At 36.3% G+C, this 7,885-nt stretch overlaps 1 protein-coding gene across 2 annotated transcripts in view; it reads left to right on the top strand.

The window, feature by feature from the left end:
- LOC139973200 (R-spondin-2-like) overlaps positions 1 to 7,885 on the top strand; it is a 40,586-nt gene continuing 32,701 nt past the window's right edge. The window contains exon 1 of one of the 2 annotated variants that reach the window (XM_071979703.1): positions 1 to 293. The gene's annotated coding sequence lies outside the window, so the exon portion shown is untranslated. Of the gene's footprint in view, positions 294 to 5,600; positions 5,626 to 7,885 lie in introns of those variants that run through there. The other variant, XM_071979706.1, reaches the window with a different exon arrangement.

Below are 7,885 nucleotides of genomic sequence, written 5' to 3'. Positions count from 1 at the left end.
AGTTTACAAGGACCCCACATCAGCCCGGAGATACATTTCGCGAATGAAATCATCATTCTGCTGGCTTGAGGATTAAATTTCGCCGGATAGGTTATGTGACAAGGAACGACAGACAGACAGACGAAAATATACACCGACAAACACGGAAGCTGAAACAATGTTTTGCTTCTTGTTTGTTTATATCATATTGCTATCAACATAGATAAATATAAAATGATGTTCGTCTCGGCTTTTATGCATTACGGGGGTTTTCTCAGATGTGAAGGAACCAACGACTCTTTCAGAGGAACACGGTGAGTGTTTTCTATGTAAACTTTTATTCTTGTGCTATATAAGCAATATAATTCTGCCGTTTCCAGGTGAAACTTTGCTATCAAAAGCAGGTATAGTTGCGTTTCAAAAACTATATTCCATTCACTTTCCACCGAATCTATTCTGGGAAGTACATATATATGCCTATATATATGCCTATACATGTCTATATATATATGCCTCATATGCCTATATATATACCTATTTATAGGCATGTATATAGGCATATATAGGCATATATGACTATATATATGCATATATAGACATATATATAGGCATGTATTTATATCTATATGCATATATAAAGGCATATATAGGCATATATATAGTGTATATACATACATATATATTATTATTATTATTATTATTATCATCATTATCATCATCATTATTATTATTATTAATTTTACATCATTATTATTACATAATAATTATTACATCATTGACAAATAAGGAGTTTAAAAGGTCACCTCCGTAATATAATGTTGAGGCCTATGCAAGCGATATATTGCCAGCGAACAACATTCTAGCTTATTTATCTCTTTTCCGCTTGTTTTCATGGGAAGGTATATAGACATTTCATCTAAGCCACATGTCTTCATTAAAACCGTTGTCAGGCTGGGTAACTGGGCCGCCCCCCTTTTTTTTTTAGCTTTAACACTTTTAACCATACACACCTATCAACTTGTACCTGCATTCTGTTAGGCACACAGTAATGGTTTTTCTTTGTTCAGTATATTATTTTTTATATATTATCAAGCATATGACCGATAGCACTTTCATATTTCGGGGAAGATATAACAGTGAGCTGTTATTATATTATTAAAAAGCTGGAGCATAGTGAGATTAATCTACATTTTGCGTAGATTAGTATAAAAGATTATGTAAATATGTTTGTGAAAACCTCATATAATATAATTAAGGCATATTTATGGTAAATGCTCGATATCAAGGGATGACATTTTTTTTAAATCTCTGAAGTTACATTCACGTTTAATTAAACTTGATCGATTGTAAAAATGTCATTCCAAGGTGCTTGACTTTTAACGTCCCGACGAAAGAATATGCGTATATCATAACATCGTTATGCAAAGCAAAATCACAAAGTAAATTAATTCCTCGGTTTCTAAAGATATTAGTCTATATAATTTAACCGTAAATTAAACTTTCACGACTTGGCGAGAAAGGCTAACAGTATAAAGCATATACCGAAGAAGTGTGCAAAGGTGAGAATAGCGACGCTCCCGCACATGTATATACGAACGAGAAATTAGTTGTGATTGATCTCTCTCCGCCCCCCCACCCCCCCCCCCCCACCTTCCCCCATCAACCCCACAACCATTGGATCGATTTAAAAGTGATATAGCTTTAAAATAAACAGTAGAATTTCAATCCATAAATGTGAGAAATAAGAGCTTAGCAATATGGTTTCATTTTACTTGGATCAGTAGAGTACGGAAGATTTAAAGTGCCATCAACATAAGAAAAACTTTGCACCATAAGTTGACATTTCTCAGCAAATTGTTTAGATAACAAGATAATATCTTATCAAATTCAGAAAATGTTGGATTAACAATTTATCGTTCCTCGTCAATTCAACATCTTTCAGTAAAATGTTCAATTGTTCACTTTATTCCATCTGAGCAATTGAACAATTTTCTGCAAAATGTTTAATAGACAACTTCGTGTATGCGTGGTAGATGATTCATGCGTATAGTAAAGTACGGTAAATATGAATGGAAAGCAACATGGTGGAAGAAGGCCAGAACGATACCGTACTATTTCTTCTGACCTGCAGAGGTCGTACACATTTTAGCCGACGCCAAAATGGGGCAACGAGGAGAAGAAATAGAGACATTAAGCCTTCAGGTATGTGAAATTTTACTGATAATATAATAGATAAATGTCAAAGAATTTTTTCAATTGCTCAGTTGGAATGAAGTGACCAATTGAACATTTTGCAGAAACATGTTGAGTTGACGAGATACGATAAGTTGTCAATTAAAAATTTTGCAGAAAAAAAAGTTCAATTGCTCAGCTTAAAGCAACAGAGCAATCCAACATATTTCTGATTTTTTTATAAGAAATTATCTTGTTATCTAAACAATTTACTGACTTATTGGGGCAAAGTTTTCTAATGTTTATGGCACTTTTAAGCTTCCGTAGTGGAGCAAGCTATTGGATAAAAAAAGTATATCATACGGGGAAAACATGGAATAGAGGGCCAGGGGCAAAGCTAAGCCCTCTGGTCTCCACCGTACCTCCCACGCTAACCCCTCGTCTAGGGATAACACTTGACAAAGCCAAAGATGGATGCAGCCGTATACAGGGGGTGGAAGAGGGTTCAATCAGCCAGGCAGTAACTTCGGAGAGGTATTATGGGATATGCAATATTACTTTGAGGGATTAACTTGCGAGGGAGTAACATACAATGTAATTGATCGATGAGCGGATTCCCTGAGTGTCGGCAGAGTAAATCCTACCCTAGGGATTTTCAATAATTGCTCAAACTTGCATGGCTTGTTGAGTTAATTCCATATGCAGATGCAATCAGTCCCTTCAAAATTCGCACTGCGGGTTTGTAAAATTCCTTCAAAACATATTCCAGCAAGTTAAAATCATAATAAGATCTTCCGCCCGCCCCCCCCCCCCACCCCGAGAGACTCATCACCTTCTCAACAAACTATAAAAGTACTGCGTTCCTTCCAGCCCGCCCATACACCCCACCTTTTCGATATAATGAAAACATAGGTTATCGTCAGCAATAATTGTTTTGCAATGTAACCTACCACGGCCAGTTTCAACTCTACACCTATAGCGATTCTGGATACACCCCTATAACTTCATGTTAAGTTTCGCATGACTTTCGCATGACTTTCGGGCATTCTTTCCTCCGTATATAGAGAGCATCTCGTCAATGATAAAATACTGCAGGCCTATATGTAGGCCTATTTAAATTTGCCAATACATGACGTTCGGCTGTCATTCGCAGAATATTGCATGACTGCTACTGTTACCATGACGACAAATAATACATCATCGGTACTCACCTCCCCCTCCCCCCCCCCCCCCCCGGCTCACCCTAAGAAAAAAAGTGTCAGAAAGTTAAATATTGATCTTAAAACTTTATCAGAAAGCTTAGTTACTTTATAAAGTCGATTCCCCATAATGCATAAAAATGCATGAAGCATATAAATGTATAATTAAGATTGACACTGCGTCATGTCTGGGAATGACTCCTTTTAGTTTTTAATTTCTAAAACGATTATACGTCACATGCTTATTGTTTGACATTTTGTCAAAATTCTAGCAAGTTTGCAAAAGACGTTAATTTTCAACCTTCTTTTGACCGTCAGTTGGCACGACTAGTATACATTTCGTCAACACGGTAAATTTGAAATTTTTAGTGATTTATAAACAAGTCGTCCCATGTGCAGTCTGTTTGATGTTTCCGTAGTAAATTGAATATTTGAGTTTTTGTTTCTTCAGAAAAATGACAGCTTACGATATAGTAATCCGTTCTCAAGTCACTTTGTTATACGGTGGTTCTAAGGGGACTTACGAGCTATAGGCTTACTGCGTCAGTAAAGACATCCAACGTGACAAAAATACGATATTAGACGTGTTGTCGAGCCACATGCGATGCAGCAACTCGACCATTTGAGCATTTTCACCAAAGGTATAATATTATCGTTGATCGTTATATTATCGCTTATATTTGTCATCTCGACAACAATGACGTTTTTGAAGTGTTATAGACAAGTATATTTGAAACGCGGCAACTGGATTATTTAGCAACGAAAGTCAACAATATTGTCGAGATGTCCCGTTATAACAACACGCTAAGTCTACAACTCGCATGTCCATTCAGAACCACCGCACTTTCTGTTGTTGTTGTTGTTTTTATCATGATACCCTGGATGAAGAAACGGTTGCATGGCATGGGATATATATATATATATATATATATATATATATTGAAATCTTTATGAGTTGGAAATCCAGAACAGTTAAAAAAAACTTCGTCTATATATAATAATTGAAATCGTACTGAGTTGGAAAATCCAGAACAGTTAAAAAAACTTCAGCCTCCACCGGGATTCGAACCCGGGCCTCCCGCTTTATATACGGACACCCTAACCACTAGGCTATGAACGCTGATTGTATGTCCATAGGTTCGAAACCGGTAAGGAAGGTCGTAATTCCACTGTAGGCGTTTGTCACCACATGTATCGAACAATACTAGTTCTGTTTGGGTGACATATTTGCCTAACTCTCGAGATCAAACATGATGCTAACCAACTCAAATATATACATATATAAACAGGAGCTATTAATTTAACATTTTAGTTGATCCATCATCATTATTGCGCCAAACTTTCTGATGATCAAAATGGCTGAAAGGTTCCAAAAATCATATTACAGGAACAGTACCTTCTTGTGGGAACTATATAGATTTGACCTTTAAACTCATTATAAACTCCTGACATTGAACATGGTGGTTTGACCACTAGTGGCCTTTAATATGTCTGTAGGTTGTTGAAAATATTATTGAGGGCTACTGGTGGCTTGTAAAAGTATTTCTGTATAACAGTAACTAAATGTAAACAATAAAAGCTTAAAATAAAGTACCAAGTTACATAAAAGTATCGGGTTTTGTATATTCCGCGCACCAATCATTCTTTCAGCATAGAGTGGGCGAGTATCCTGAAGCTGAATATATATTCAGTTGTTAGTCATTCCTCTAGTAAACTCTTCTTCTTCTTTTCGCCCCCCCCCCCCACCTTCTTTTTTTCGAGAAAGCAAGGTTTGTTATTTTCACTTCACCTAATTGCAGAAACCACCGCGAAGAATGGACTAGGTTGCTTCTTTAGAAAGCGGAGAGGTTTTCCAGGTCATAAAATTCGGATTAATTACGCGTATCGGGAAATGCTTTCATCACCATAAAAAAAAAAGAAAAAAAATAACGCTTGAAATCTAGCGAAAATTAATTCCGTGACTCACGTAATCAGAGATCTAAACGACTATTTGAGGGTCTTGGTCACTTCAAGAGAAACCGACTCGATCCAAAAAAAGTAAATATCCTTCTAATATCATCATTTTACAAGTTCGATCCTACATATAGACAGTGCAATGTGCTTATACATAAATGCATCCTGTTATGTTTAAAGGTTCTTTGAACTGTTGGTAAACGATGTGAAAAGTTTCACATGTGCAGGATTCATTGCTATATATCAGCTCCAAGCCGTTTTGCGAAAACCTTCAACTCGGAATCTTTTTGACAGTGTACTTTATATAGCTGAAAAGAGAAGGGTAAGTTCTTTGAAGGGAGTGCGGCTGGTTTGTACTTCACGTAGGCCTATTTTGCATTTATATTTCGTGTTCATAACATATAGATTATATACTAATTTACTTTGCCAGAATTTACTCAGTATGTATCGTTACATCTCTGCAAACTAATGGGTTTGCGAACAAGAAAATGGAACACTATCGGACCTATACGCTTGACAGGTAATGAATTGCGTCTAATTTTTTTTTTTCTTCTTCAAGATAGCGTTTCGATTATAAGGCCGTTTTTTAGCGTATATGATAAGTGAATAACCTTTTTCTTTTCTCCTTTTTTTTAAAATTTATAATCGTTAAAATTTATATATTTACCATTACAATACTGATGCACTTTCTATAAACCAACGAAATTTAGAACTGGGTCGTCATTCTTACCATACCCATGAAGGATGATTCACAACATTACACTACAATTAAAATAAAATAAAATAAGCAAAGAAAAATTCTCTCAGTATACCTTCAATCATATACCAAAATTGTAGCCGACAATTGCGTTGCATATCACCCGTAAGCAAAGTAGAATTTAAAGCATATGTAAGTTATTGAGTTCGAGTGAAGAAAGCTTAATTCCATGTGGCACTAAGAGTTTGATTTATCTTTTGGCAACCCTCCGGCTAGTCCGAGAAATGTACCTCTGTATGCCACCGAAAGACAAGACTTATCAAAACATTTGGTCAAAGAACGTTCTCTAATGCCGCTCCTACTCTTTGGAACTCACTTCCACTGCACATCAAGTCGGCACCCAAAAAACAGACTTAAAACTTATCTATTTTTTGACTGCCTTCCCTGAGCACTAGCGCCACTGAGCATTGGTTTTCCTATGGATATTGGCGCTATATAAATTTGCATTTATTATTATTATTATTATTATTAAGGATCAGACTTCAACAAGCATTTGACCGCTACCGCTTCTAACACCGGCATTGCATGGGTTTAATTTGCCAGTAACCGTCTTCAATCAGTAAGGAATAATTTGGGTTTAGTAAAACGGCACTTATAAGAACATTTATTTTAACTAACTTTTAATAGGATTAAGTTTATGAGACTTTATAATTCAACATTGAAAAACTGACTTGGAAATTACAAACAATTAAAAACGAGTAAAGAAAATATGGAGCTAGACAGGATTCGAACCAGTGACGTCAGGATTCTGAAAATTGTTGCATAAGACGGCGACAAGTTTTGTGTACTAAACTTTGAGGAAACCTGGACAATTACATTAAGAAGCAAACTTGGCTTTCAATGGCAGCAAAACAATTCATCATAATACATATATAAAGATATGAAATGACAAAAAAAAAATCATAATTAAAGGTCGCTATACTTCCCCCAATTTGAAACGCGTGCTAAAATTTGCTTCAAAGAGAGGCAATTCTTCTGGAGGTTCCGACCAGACCATGTAATGTATTATTAAAAAAATTTAAGAAAAAACTGGTTGATTACAAGTTTCTTCCTTTTAAATATATATCAAATTTGGTGACATTAAGTAATAGACTATGACATTAATTGACTTTATCAATAACATAAATTTGTTTATGCTCGGTGTAACTGGCATATTTCACCCCCCCCCCCCAATCAAAAGAATCTACACTATCCTTAGTTAAAATGGACACTCTTAAAACATGGAGTCACGCAAACCAAAAACACACAAGTTCTGTGCCGTCGCTATGTCAGTCGAGAATCTAGCCTCTCCACCCAACCCTATATACACCTCTTATCCGCTAATTGAATTGTACCAAATGTTACTCTATATAATTACTCCACTGTTATACCAGTGAGCTGGCACTCTAACAGAGTAGCAGCTCCCTGGTTAAACGAATACCAAATACCTACACCACATCCCTCACGTGACACAGCTGACCCCCCCCCCCACCCCCGCTCTCATGAACCATCCCTCTAAAAAGTTCTTTCGAAGTAAACTCCCTCCGCTCGGATTTACGTATGAGAAATATAGGACACGGCTTAGGGCTAGGGGTTAGGAACTAAGCCTGTATGGGGTTTATTCATCGCATTAATTTTGGAATTTAGGGGCATTAGTCATCTTAAACACAAGCTATACATTGACAGATAGATGAGAAATTTCTAGGTTTTGTGCTATCTTATGCTAATTATGTAGGCCTATGCAAATATATGCACATTGGCCGCCATTTCGAAGGCAAATGTATATAGCGTCGTTGGCTGTACACGAGATTCAGTGATCACCTGACACTTTGTATAATGATTCTAT

This window comes from Apostichopus japonicus, chromosome 9 (genome assembly GCF_037975245.1).
Source record: "Apostichopus japonicus isolate 1M-3 chromosome 9, ASM3797524v1, whole genome shotgun sequence".
Classification (NCBI taxonomy): Eukaryota; Metazoa; Echinodermata; class Holothuroidea; order Aspidochirotida; family Stichopodidae; genus Apostichopus; species Apostichopus japonicus.
Note: the sequence above shows the minus strand (reverse complement) of the source record. Positions and strands in the feature narration are given on the sequence as shown.